Source organism: Nicotiana tabacum, chromosome 14 (genome assembly GCF_000715075.1).
Source record: "Nicotiana tabacum cultivar K326 chromosome 14, ASM71507v2, whole genome shotgun sequence".
In the NCBI taxonomy this organism is placed as follows: Eukaryota; Viridiplantae; Streptophyta; class Magnoliopsida; order Solanales; family Solanaceae; genus Nicotiana; species Nicotiana tabacum.
The window spans coordinates 2,234,796-2,248,472 of NC_134093.1; the positions used below are offsets into that span (position 1 = coordinate 2,234,796).

A 13,677-nucleotide genomic window follows, 5' to 3' on the forward strand; every position below is an offset into this window, starting at 1 on the left:
GCTCGTCACTGCTTTCAACCTAAAGTTAGGTTTGTTACTTACTTAGTACATGAGGTCAGTTGTACTGATACTACACTTCTGCACATTGCGTGCAGATGTTGGCTGTTGTTGTTGCTATGCTCGATGGTTGCCGGACTTGACGATGTACCTGCGTTTCTGTTGTAGCTGCCTCTTGTTCATGGTAGCCTTAGATTTATAAAAACTCTGTTTATGTACTTTTCAAACAGAAGATGTATTTGCTTCATATCAGCTTTGTAAATTCTATTCTTAGAAGCTCATGATTTGTACTACCAGTCCTTGGGAAAGGTTTAAGATTCAAATAATTTCTTTGTTTGATTGTCTTATTACTATTATTGGAATTGTGTAGTTATTAGTTAGCTTGCCTAGCGGGTTGGGTTAAGTGCCATCACGACTAGCGGATCTTGGGTCGTGACATCATATGTGAAGCTATTCACTGAAGAAAGAAAAATTACTAATTACTGGATCTTCTTTTTTCACATAGAAAAATCTAAATAAATACCCTTCTAACAACGTCTAATGGTGATACATCACAACTTAAAAAGATACATGAAGAAACAGGAAAATACAAAAGCACAAATCGATAATTTAACTTAGGGCATGCGAAAGAAATCAAAAGGACTAAAATTAGGTTACTATAAAGGTACGCTTTATAGAGTAAAATAGGATTTTTAACGTACTAACTCGTTACATGATTTAATCTATTGACCGCTTGAAGATGGTGATGAAGGCTGATCAAACACTATCTTTGCAAACTATGCGTATTTACTCCCTAGCTCATCATATTTACTCTGTAGCCCTTCCAAATGTCCTTTTAGTGATTCGTTTTCTTTTACAATAGCATTCAGATTTTCCAACAATGCAACTTTAGAGGAGTTACCACCTTTCAACTCCTTAACAGTTATCCCACCACCAAATCCAACTACATGACTCTTTCGTTGAGGTCTGAAGCACCTTTCTACAACCTCAATGTTTGTAAGAGACGATTTAGATTGCACCAATTATTTGATTTTATCCTGTAAAATAAAAAATTATTTAATTAAAATACTACAACACAATAAATAAATAATATAAATTTAAATTTATCAATAAACATACATATTTCTCATTGGTTTCAGGTTCGACAAGCTTGTTCTTCTTCTTACGAGTCTCAAAAATAATAGTTGCCACATCTGGTGGATTTCCTTCACATTACAATAAACAAGTCAAAGAAATCTTTCTAACAAATATGAGGTTCCTTAATAGAATTATAAGATTTACTCACCAATTCATAAATGATCTCCCTAATTGGTTTACTACCCGTACGATGATGCATACTCAACTTAGACCTATTGATCGAGTTTCTTGTACTTGTCTCCTAAATTAACAATATACCTGCAAAATTCTGGTTAGCCACTTAATATAACAACAACAACCACCCAATAGAATCCCACTAGTAGGGTTTGGGGAGGGTAGAATGTACGCAGACCTTACCTCTACCCCGAAGGGATAGAGAGGATGTTTCCGGTAGACCCTCGTCTCAGAGACAATAGATCCGTAACCACAACAGAAACCAGAAAAATAGTATTTGCATCGTAAAATACAACAAATAAATGGAAGGGCCAAAATGTGAAAGACAACAACAACAAAAAAAATAAAATAAAATTATGAAACACAACAAAATTCGCTAGCAGTCCTAGATAAAACACTATCAGACTAGCTGGTGCAGTGAGGAGAAACGCTCGAGTACCCTCTAACCTACAACCCTAATTCTCGTCCTACATACCTTCCTATCAAAGGCCATGTCCTCGGAAATTTGAAGATGCGCCATGTCCTGCCTGATCACCTTGCCCCAATACTTCTTAGGCCGCCCTCCCTCTACCTCTTCTCGCACCTGCCAATCGGAGCATCTGGGCTCCTCCTCCGCACGTGCCCGAACTACCTAATCCTCGCTTCACGCATCTTGTCATCCATAAAGAGAAGGACTGGCAGTGGCCGCAAGTGCGAGGTCTGTTCCGCACCTACGAGGTCGCAGATGCGGATATGGGGCGCAGGTGCGGAGTTGGGGATTTAAATGATTTTCCGCATATGCGGAGATTTTTTCACAAAACCAGCACCGCAGGTGCGCATTCTGAGCCGCATGTGTGAAAAGCCTAGGCAAAACCTATAAATAGAAGACTTTGCGAATTTTTACTCATTTCCACCCTTTTCAAGTCGGACCTTGGAGCTTTTTGGGTGATTTTTGAAGGGGATTCAAGGGTTTTTCAGTGAGGTAAGTTGCTTGAGCTTTAATACTCCTAGCTATGGTGTTTTCCCATTGTTTTCTCATCTAATTAGTGGGATTTAGGAGTGAAAATAGGGGGTTAGGGCTTAGGATTTAGGAAAGTGTAATTTTGGGATTTGAGGGACCAAATGATGTCGGATTTTGATAAATTTCATATGGGTAGACTCGTGAGTGAATGGACTTTCGAATTTTGTGACTTTTGCCTAATTTCGAGGCATGGGCCCGGAGGCCGGGTTTGAGTGAATTTCGGGATTTGGCCTATAAATTGATACTTTGCTTCTGGATTTGATCCCTTAGCCTAAATTGATTCTGTTGTATTACTTTTGGCTAGATTCGAGGCATTCGGAGGCCAAATCGAGAGGCAAGGGCATCCCGGAGTAGGATTTTGGCTTGGTTTGAGGTAAGTAACGCTTCCCAACTTGGTTCTGAGGGTTCGAAACCCTGAACTATATGCTATGTGATTAGTATTGAGGTGACGCACATACCAAGTGACGGGCGTGCAGGCGTGAACCATGAGAATTGTGGCCTATATGATTCTATGGCACCGTTTAGTGACCCTATCCTGTTAATATCTAAGTTTCCATCATGTGATGAAGTAGTTGAGCTGTAAACCATGTTAGATATAATGGTTAGGCTTTGTTCCGGTATTGTTGGGACCCTTAGCAGTCGTTTATTGCTGTTACCTCATTAGTTTTATTTAATATTCCATACCCAGTCATGATCATGCATTTTTATATCATATCTCAGTCTCAGTTATTTATTGATTCATCATATCATTGTTCCAGGTTATTTTCATGACATTGTGAGCCCGTGAGTGAGACTCGAGAGAGTGATGACTGAGAGAGGCTATTTATGGCTGACAATTATGGGATCGGGCTGCACGCCGCAAAGGTTATATTGAAGATTATGATAGCGCTTGGGCTGTAGGAGCCCCTCCGGAATCTGTAACACACCCCCGGTGAGCGCGGATTATATTATTGAGGGATGGATTTCCCTAGACATGGATTTGTCTGAAGTACTTGATACATGGAGATGGATTTCTCTACCGGGCTGGATTTCCCTTTTTGTCCTCGGTACTGGGTGACTTTCAATCAGTGTTGTATATATATTCCGGGATGGATTTCCCTGGGCCGGATGGCCATATACAGTACTGAGTTGTTGAACACTTGATAGTGGGAGCACATGGTGCATTCATATAGTCTGTGCATTAGCATGTAGAGGATACTGAGTTTTATACCATGCACGGTTCATATCTGCATTTACTTTACTGTCTTACACTGTACATTTGACTTGAAGGCATGCCTACAATTCTGCGCATTTAGTTCCATTATATCTGTTGAGGTTGAGTTTGTCACTATCTTCAGTCCATAGTTTGGACCTATTACTTACTGAGTTGGTGTACTCACGTTACTCCTTGCACCTTGTGTATAGATCCAGGTATTTCTGGGCATGGTGGCGGCTGTTGATTTTCTGCATTGGAGTCAGGGACTATTGAGGTAGCTGCACGACGTTCGCGGACCTCGATCTTCTCTTCCTTAGCTTATTGTACTTTGACGTTTAATTCCATAGACATTTTGTGGACTATGTCCGGCTATTAGACGCTTATGTACTCAATGACGCCCTGATTATTGGGATAGTTGTATCGTATTTTGGGTAACTTTGTGGTTAAATGGGCTTTTATTTATGTTAAACCTTTCCGCTGTTAAATTTAAAAGGTGTTTTACTGAAATAAAAGAAAAATGTTGGATTTAGGCTTGCCTAGTTTCATGATAGGCGCCATCACGATCGGGTAGGTTATATTGAAGATTACATAGGTCTCACGATTCATGAGCGGGTTTAGTAGAGTTTTGCGGATCGGTACGGAGACGTCTGTACTTATCTTCGAGAGGCTGCAGAACCTTTAGGAAAATCTCACATTCTTGAATTCTTATCGTGTGAATATGTTGATTCTGATAACTAAACTTCTGTTGTTTCATTCTCTCTCATATGGTGAGGACTCGCACTACCGGACAAGGTGATCAGCCACCAGTACCACCAGCCAGGGCCGAGAGAGGCCGAGATCGCGGTCGTAGCCGCGGTCAAGGCCGTGGTAGGGGTAACGGGACAGCCCGCGTAGCAACCGGGGTAGTACCTGCAGACCCTCCAGTTGCTCCAGACCAGGTCCCAATCGCAGATGTCCTAACGGGACCAGCTCAGACACCATATGTGCCTATTGTGATTCCTGGCCTTCAGGAGTTTATAGCTCAGATCCTGTCACTAAGTACTAGCCTTGCTCAGGCGATCTCTATTTCCACGGCCGCAACCACTTCTCAGGATGGGGGAGGTACTTAAACTCCCGCCGCCAGCACACCTGAGCAGGTTGTTCAGGGACTGCAGACACCATGGGCACCACCAGCTCAGCCGATTGCAGCCGCTCAGGACTATGTGGTTCCTGTTATCCCTGAGGATGAGCAGCGTAGATTGGAGAGGTTTAGGAGACTCCAGCCTCCATCGTTCAGTGGTGCAGAGGATGCGGATGCACAGGGTTTCTTGGATAAGTGTCAGAGGATGCTCCGTACTACAGGCTTTCTGGAGACTGGGGTGCATCATCTGGTCATAGACCTCATGGTTATCAGCAGGGTTAGACATCATTTGGTGCACTACCAGCTCAAAGTTTGTCTCATGCACCATCAGCTCAAGGCTCATCTTTGTCAGGACCATCTAGCAGTTATTCCAGTGCTCGGGGTTCCCTTCAGTCCCCAGTGGCCGGTAGAAGTTGCTTTGAGTGTGGGGATTTGGGTCATATCAAGAGGTTTTGTCCCCGCATGATGGGAGGTTCATCTCAGCAGATGAGTCAGCCTTCGACTTCAGCACCAGTTCTTCCACCACCCGCCCAACCAGCTAGGGGTGGAGTTCAGTCAACTAGGGACCGTCCGGGGGGGGGGGGCCGATCAGGGGGCAGCCAAGCCCGTTTCTATGCCCTTCCCGCCAGACCAGATACTATTGATTTAGATGCTGTGATTATAGGTATTGTCTCAGTTTGTCACATAGATGCCTCTATATTAATTGACCCTGGTTCCATATATTCATATGTTTCCTCATATTTCGCTCATTTTTTGGATATGCCCCGTGAGTGTTTAGTTTCATCTGTTCATGTATCTACTCTTGTGGGTGATACTATTATTGTAGAATCTGTGTATCGGTCATGTGTGGTGACTATTGGGGGTCTGGAGATCCGAGTGGACCTTTTGCTGCCTAGTATAGTTGACTTCGATATGATATTAGGTTTGGATTGGTTATCTCCATGCCATGTTGTTCTAGATTGTCATGCTAAGACCATGACGTTAGCGATGCTAGGATTCCCGAGGGTTGAGTGGAGCAGTTATGTAGACTATGTACCTTGTAGGGTGATTTCATATTTGAAGGCTCAGTGTATGGTTGATAAGGGTTGTCTATCCTATCTGGCTTTTGTGAGGGATGTTAGTGCAAAGACTCCTAGCATCGATTATATTCCGGTGGTACGTGATTTTCCGGATGTGTTTCCTGCAGACCTGCCGGGAATGCCGCCTGACAGGGATATTGACTTTGGTATTGATTTGGTGTCGGGCACTTAACCCATTTCTATTCCACCGTATTATATGGCACCGGCGAGTTGAAGGAGTTGAAAGAACAGCTTCAGGAACTCCTTAATAAGTGGTTTATTCGGCCTAGTGTGTCACCTTGGGGTGCACCGGTTTTATTTATTAAGAAGAAGGATGGTTCCATGAGGATGTGCATTGATTACAGGCATTTGAACAAGGTCACGGTCAATAACAAGTATCCTTTGCCTCGTATTGATGATTTATTTGACCAGCTTCAAGGAGTGAGGGCGTTCTCCAAGATTGATTTGAGGTCCGGTTATCACCTATTCTTAAGACACCTTTCAGGACTCGTTATAGCCATTATGAGTTCTTAGTGATGTCTTTTGGGATGACCAATGCCCTAGCAACATTCATGCATTTGATGAATAGTGTATTCAAGCCCTATTTGGACTCGTTCGTTATTATATTCATTGATGAAATCCTGGTGTACTCTCGTAGCCAGGAGGAGCATGCTCAGCATTTGAGGGTTGTACTACAGAGATTAAGGGAGGAGAAGCTTTATGCAAAGTTCTCCAAGTGTGAGTTTTGGCTCGGTTCAGTAGAATTCTTGGGGCACATGGTGTCCAGTGAGGGTATTCAGGTGGATCCGAAGAAGATAGAGGCGGTGCATAGTTGGCCTAAACAGTCCTCATCCACGGAGATTAGGAGCTTTCTTGGTTTGGCTGGTTATTACCATCGCTTTTTGGAGGGATTTGCATCTATGTCATCGCCCTTGACCAAATTGACCCAAAAGGGTGCTCCATTCAGGTGGTCGGATGAGTGTGAGGAGAGCTTTCAGAAACTCAAGACTACTTTGACCACAGCTCCAATGTTAGTTCTGCCATCAGCTTCAGGTTCTTACACCGTGTATTGTGATGCCTCGAGGATAGGTATTGGAGGTGTTTTGATGCAAGAGGATAGGGTGATTGCCTATGCCTCGCGCCAACTGAAGACCCATGAGAAGAACTATTCTGTCCATGATCTTGAGTTAGCAGCCATTGTTCACGCCTTGAAGATTTGGTGTCATTATTTGTATGGGGTTCATTGTGAGATCTATACTGATCACCGGAGTCTGCAACATCTGTTTAAGCAGAAGGACCTTGACTTGCTTCAGCGGAGATGGTTGGAGCTTCTTAAGGACTATGATATCACTATTTTGTACCATCCGGGGAAGGCCAATATGGTGGTCGATGCTTTGTGTCGTCGGGTGGAGAGTTTGGGGAGTTTAGCATATCTTCTGGCAGTAGAGAGACCCTTGGCATTGGATGTTCAGGCCTTAGCGGGCCATCTTGTGAGATGGATATTTCGGAGCCGAGTCGGGTATTGGCTTGCGTGGTCTCCGGGTCTTCTTTTTATGACCGTATTAGGGAGCGTCAAGATGATGACCCCCACCTACTCATTCTTCAGGACAAGGCCAGATATGTATGCCTAATGTAGATGGGCTTCGAGAGTTGACTCTTGAGGAGGCCCACAGCTCGTGGTATTCTATCCATTCGGGTGCCGCGAAGATGTACTAATATTTGAGGCACCACTATAGGTGGAGGAGGATGAAGAAGGATATAGTTGGATTTGTGGCTCGGTGTCTCAACTGTCAGCAGGTTAAGTATGAGCATCAGAGACCGGGTGGCTTGCTTCAGAGATTAGAGATCCCGGAGTGGAAGTGGGAGCAGATCACCATGGATTACGTAGTTGGGCTCCCACGGACTTCGAGGAAGTTTGATGCTATTTGGGTTATTATGGATCGGCTGACCAATTCCGCGCACTTCATTCCAGTTGGTACTACTTACACTTTAGAGCGGTTGGCTGAGATTTATATATGAGAGATTGTTCGCCTGCATGGTGTCCTAGTTTACATTATTTCAGATAGGGGTACTCAATTTACATCATAGTTTTGGAGGGCCGTGCAGCGAGAGTTGGATACTCACGTTGAGTTGAGCACAACCTTTCACCCTCAGACGAACAGGAAGTCCGAGTGCACTATTCAGATATTGGAGGACATGTTGCCCGCTTGTGTCATAGACTTTGGGGGTTCATGGGACCAGTTTCTGCCACTCGCGGAGTTTGCATATAACAACAATTATCAGTCGAGTATTCAGAAGGCTTCATACGAGGCTTTATATGGGATGAGGTGTAGATCTCCGGTAGGATGGTTTCAGCCAGGGGAGGCTAGGCTCTTGGGTACAGACTTGGTCCAGGATGCATTAGATAAGGTGAAATTGATTCACGAGCGGCTTCACACGATGCAGTCTAGGCAGAGGAGCTATGTGGGTAGGAAGGTCTGTGATGTGTCTTTTATGGTTGGGGAGAAGGTTTTACTGAAGAGGGGCAAGTTGAGCCCCTAGTTCATTGGGCCTTTTGAGGTGCTTCAGAGGATAGGGGAGGTGGCTTATAAGCTTTCCTTAACACCCATCTTATCGAGTGTGCATCCGGTATTTCATGTTTCCATGCTACAAAAATATGTTGGAGATCTGTCCCATGTTTTGGACTTTAGCATGATTCAGTTGGAGGGTGATATCATTTATGATGTGGAGTCGGTGGCCATTATGGATCGGCAGGTTCGAAAGTTGAGGTCAAAGGACATGGCTTCAGTAAAGGTGCAGTGGAGAGGTCAGCCTATGGAGGAGGCCACCCGGGAGACCGAGCGGGAGATGTGGAGCAGATATCCACACCTATTTGAGACTCCAGGTATGTTTCTAGAACTCGTTCGAGGACGAACGTTTGTTTAAGAGGGGGAGCATGTAACGACCCGGCCGGTCGTTTCGAGAGTAATAGCCCAGTTTTCCCCATTTCTGCTTCTCTTTTTGTTATTCAAATATATTGTGTTATACCGGGTTAGTTGGTTAGGGTCCGAAGTGGTTTCGAAGTGAATTGAGACACTTAGTCTCTTTGAGATAAGCTTAAGTTAGAAAAGTCAACTGAATGTTGACTTATGTGTAAACAATCTCGGATTTGAATTTTGATGATTCCGTTAGCTCCATTAGGTGATTTTGGACTTAGGAGCTCATCCAGAATGTGATTTGGAGGTCCGTAGTGGAATTAGACTTTAATTGGCGAAAGTTGGAAATTTGGCAATTTTGGTCAGCGGTGGAAAATTGTATACGAGGTCAGAATGGATTTCTAGAAGTTGGATAGGTTTGTGGTGTCATTTTTGACATGTGTGTAAAACTTGAGGTCATTCGGATGTGGTTTGGTAGGTTTCAATATCGTTTGCGGAATTTGGAAGTTTAGAAGTTCTTAGGCTTGAATCCGAGGGTAATTTGGTGTTTTGATGTTATTTTGAGTGATTCGAAGGCTCGACTAAGTTCCTATGTTGATGTATGACTTGTTGGCATGTTTGGTTGAGGTCCTGAGGGTCTCGGGCGTGTTTCGGGTGGTTAAGGATCAAGTTTGAAGTTGGGAGAATGGTTGAAGTTGGCCTGTTGCTGGTGCAATTGCACCTGCGAGGGTATTGCCACAGGTGCGACGCCGCAAGTGCGGTGGGATTGACGCAGGTGCAGAAGTGTGTTGGATTGGGGAAGACAGTAGGTGCGAGTGGGTGTGCGCATCTGCGAGCCCGCAGAAGCGGGTAGTTGTCCGCAGAAGCGGAAGTGAAAAGGACTGGCAGTGGCCGCAGGTGCGAGGTCAGTTCCGCACCTGCGAGGTCGCAGATGCGGATAGGGGACGCATGTGCGGAGTTGGGGATTTAAGTGATTTTCCGCAGATGCAGAGATTGTTACGCAAAAGCGGCACCGCATGTGCGCATTCTAAGCCGCATGTGCGAAAAGCCTGGGCAGAACCTATAAATAGAAGACTTCGCGAATATTTACTCATTTCTACCCTTTTCAAGTCGGACCTTGGAGCTTTTTGGGTGATTTTTGAAGGGGATTCAAGGGTTTTTCAGTGAGGTAAGTTTCTTGAGCTCTAATACTCCTAGCTATGGTGTTTTCCCGTTGTTTTATCATCTAATTAGTGGGATTTAGGGGTGAAAATAGAGGGGTTAGGGCTTGGGATTTTGGAGAGTGTAATTTGGGGATTTGAGGGACCAAATGATGTTGGATTTTGATAAATTTCGTATGGTTAGACTCATGAGTGAATGAACTTTCAGATTTTGTGACTTTTGGAGGATTTCGAGACGTGGGGCCCGGGTTTGAGTGAATTTTGGGATTTGGCCTATAATTTGATACTTTTCATTTGGATTTGATCCCTTTGCCTAAATTGATTGTGCTGTATTATTTGTGTCTAGATTCGAGGAGTTAAGAGGCTGAATCGAGAGGCAAGGGCATCCCGGAGTAGGATTTTGGCTTGGTTTGAGGTAAGTAACGCTTTCAAACTTGGTTCTAAGGGTTCGAAACCTCGAACTATGTGTTATGTGATTAGTATTGAGGTGACGCACATGCCAAGTGATGAGCGTGTGGGCGTGCACCGTGAGAATTCTGGCCTGGATGATTCCATGGCACCGTTTAGTGACTCTATCCTATTAATATCCATGTCTCCATCATGTGATGAAGTAGTTGAGCTGTAAACCATGCTAGATATCATGTTTAGGCTTTGTGCCTGTATTGTTGGGACCCTTAGCGGTCATTTTTTATTGTTACCTCATCAGTTTCATTTAATATTTCATACTCAGTCATGATCATGCATCTTTATATCATATATCAGTCTCAGTTATTTATTGATTCATCATATCATTGTTCCGGGTTGTTTTCATGACATTGTGAGCTCGTGAGTGAGACTGGAGAGAGTGATGACTCAGAGAGGCTGAGAGCCTATTTATGGGTGACATTTATGGGATCGGGCTGTACGCTGCAGCGGTTATATTGAAGATTATGATAGCGTTTGGGCTGTAGGAGCCCCTCTGGAGTCTGTAACACACCCCCAGTGAGCGCAGATGATATTATTGAGGGATGGATTTACTTGGAAATGGATTTGTCCGAAGTACTTGATACCTGGAGATGGATTTCTCTACCGGGTTGGATTGCCCTTTTCATCCTCGGTACTGGGTGACTTTCAGTCAGTATTGTATATATATTCCGGGATGGATTTCCCTGGGCCGGATGGCCATATACAGAACCAAGTGGTTAAGCACTTGAGAGTGGGAGCATATGGTGCATTTCATACAGTTTGTGCATTAGCATGTAGAGGATACTGAGTTGTATACCATGCACGGTTCAGATCTGCATTTACTTTACTGTCTTACACTGTATATTTTACTTGAAATCATGCCTACGATTCTGCGCATTTGTTTCCATTATATATGTTGAGATTGAGTTCGTCACTATCTTCAGTCCATAGTTTGGACATATTACTAATTGAGTTGGTGTACTCACGTAACTCCCTACACCTTATCTGCAGATCCAGGCATTTCTGGGCACGGCGGCGGCAGCTGATTTTCCGCATTGAAGTCAGGGACTATTGTAACGACCTGGCCGGTCGCTTCGAGAGTTATAGCTCATTTTCCCCATTTCTGCTTCCTTTTGTGTTCTTCAGCTATATTTTATCATAACATGTTGGTTGGTTCATATCGTATCATATCGTATAATTTGGTATTTTGATATTATCTTGAGTGATTCAAAGGCTCGACTAAGTTTATATGATGTTATTGGATGTGTTGGTATGTTTGGTTGAGGTCCCGAGGGCCTCGGGTGAGTTTCAGGTGGTTAACATATCATTTTTGGCTTTTGGAGGATGGCTGATAGCTGCTGGTGTTTTCTTCTAGTTTCCTTATACGCGATCGCAGGAGTATGTTCACGATCGCGTAAGCTTATTTAGGGCAGAGGTGAAGTTGTTCTACACGATCACAGAGTTAGGGTCGCGATCGCGTACGTGTGTGAGGTAGTGCTTCGCGAACGCGTGGCCAGTGTCGCGTTCGCGTAGGAGTAATAGAGCTAATGAGGAGCTGAGGTGATTGCTCTACGTGATCGCGTGAGGCAGGTTGCGATTGCGTAGGTTTGTGTGGCAGAGGTTCGAGAACGTGTGGTGATTTCCGTGTTCGCATAGAGTAAATATATGGGGCATCTTGTTTGTGCTTCGCGGTTGCGAGGCTATTTCCGCGATCGCGATGAAGGTTTATCTGGGCAAATTTAAAAGATTCAAAACGAGGGTTTCGTGTTCATATCATAAAATTGAAGTGGGAGCTCGGTCGAAGGCAATATTTGGAGAGATTCTTGCGTGGGTGTTTGGGGTAAGTGATTTCTATCTAATTTTGGTCAAATTCCACGATTATGCCTTTAATTTCATCCTTTAATTTGTGATTTGGGGTGAAAAATTGGGGAAAATGAGGAAGAATTCTTGAGTTGGATTTTGGGGGTTTTGAATGGGATTTTGTTATCGGATTGGAGTAAATTTGGTATGGTTAGACTCGTGAGTGAATGGGCTTTTGATGTTTTGTAATTTTTGTCGGATTCCGAGACGTGGGCCCGAGGGCCGGGTTTGAGCCAATTTCGTGTTTGGGGTCTAATTTGATAGTTTTTCTTGTGGAATCATTCTTTTAGCATAAATTGATGGTATTGTACTGGTTGTGAATAGATTCAGAGCATTTGGAGCCTGAATCGAGGGACAAAAGCATCACAAAGTAGAGATTTAATCGGGTTGAGGTAAGTAACGATTGTAAATGTAGTCATGAGGGTATGAAACCCCGAATTTTGTATCATGTGACTATTTTGAGGTGACGCACATGCTAGTGACGGGCGTGTGGGCGTGCACCATTGGGGATTGTGACTTGGTCCGTCCCGTATGAAATGTAAAGTTGAATATTCTATTGAAACTATATGATTCTTATGTGTTTTAGAAAGGATTCTGTAAATCAAGTTGGATGCCATGTTTAGGCCTTATGCCAGTATTGTTTGGACCCTTAGAGGTCTTTTCTGGCTATCCTCGCATTGTTTTGATTGAAAAACTATACTCAGTCATATTTATACATATTTACTACATAGCTCAGTCTCTAGTACTCTATTTTTGATGCATCATATAAATGTTATTTGGGCTGAAAACCTTGTTTTTCTGAGAGCCAGAGAGGCTGGAGAGGTTTATGACTGAGTAAGGCCTAGGGCCTGATTTGTGAGCATATTTATGGGATCGAGCTGCACGCCGCATCATGTTTGATATAGACCGAAGGCCTCATTACTTTATGCCATGATTTGGCTTGATATAGTGCTTGGGCTGAAGGAGCCCCTCCGGAGTCTGTACACACTCCCAGTGAGCGCAGTTACTTACTGAGTGCGAGTGCCGAGTGCTGAGTGACTAGAAGGCATGAGTGATGGTGAGGTTTGCCCGAGTGGCTATATACGAGTGATTGTGAGGTTTGCCCGAAGGGCTGTATACGAGTGATGTTTGCCCGAGGAGCTAATTATGATTTCATCATTTTTCTTCACCTTTGCATTGAGCCTTTGTTTGAAAACTGTTGAAAGATGTCTTTAAATGATTTTACTGTAACTGGATTTAAATGGGCTGATTTGATTCAAACTTTGGTTTAAAAGCATGGCATATTTTACTGAGTTTTTGTGATATGAACTTTACTTGCATTATTGTTCGTCACTACTTCTTAGTCTTTATTTACTGTTGTTACTTACTGAGTTGGCGTACTCACATTACTCCATGCACCTTGTGTGCAGATCCGAGCGTATCTGGACACGGTAGAGGCTGTTGACTATTCCAGTTGCAGATTTTCTCGGAGATAGCAAGGTAGCTACCTGGCGATCGCAGCCCTGCTCTTCTCCCTCTTATCATCATTTAATTATATTTAATTATTTCCCACACTATGTTAGTCTCGATATTGTCAGACAAAATTGTAGTAGATGCTGATGGCTAGAGACACCTGAT

The 13,677-nt window shown here is 43.7% G+C and overlaps 1 long non-coding RNA gene across 2 annotated transcripts in view; it reads right to left on the reverse strand.

Moving 5' to 3' along the window:
* Positions 1–839: 839 nt before the first annotated feature.
* Positions 840–13,677, reverse strand: part of LOC107761697 (uncharacterized) — a 29,816-nt gene continuing 16,978 nt past the window's right edge. For both annotated transcript variants that reach the window (XR_012698491.1, XR_012698492.1), the window contains 3 exons: positions 1,283–1,392; positions 1,117–1,202; positions 840–1,034 (listed from right to left, as the gene is read on the reverse strand). This is a non-coding gene — a long non-coding RNA (uncharacterized LOC107761697). The remainder of the gene's footprint in view (positions 1,035–1,116; positions 1,203–1,282; positions 1,393–13,677) is intronic.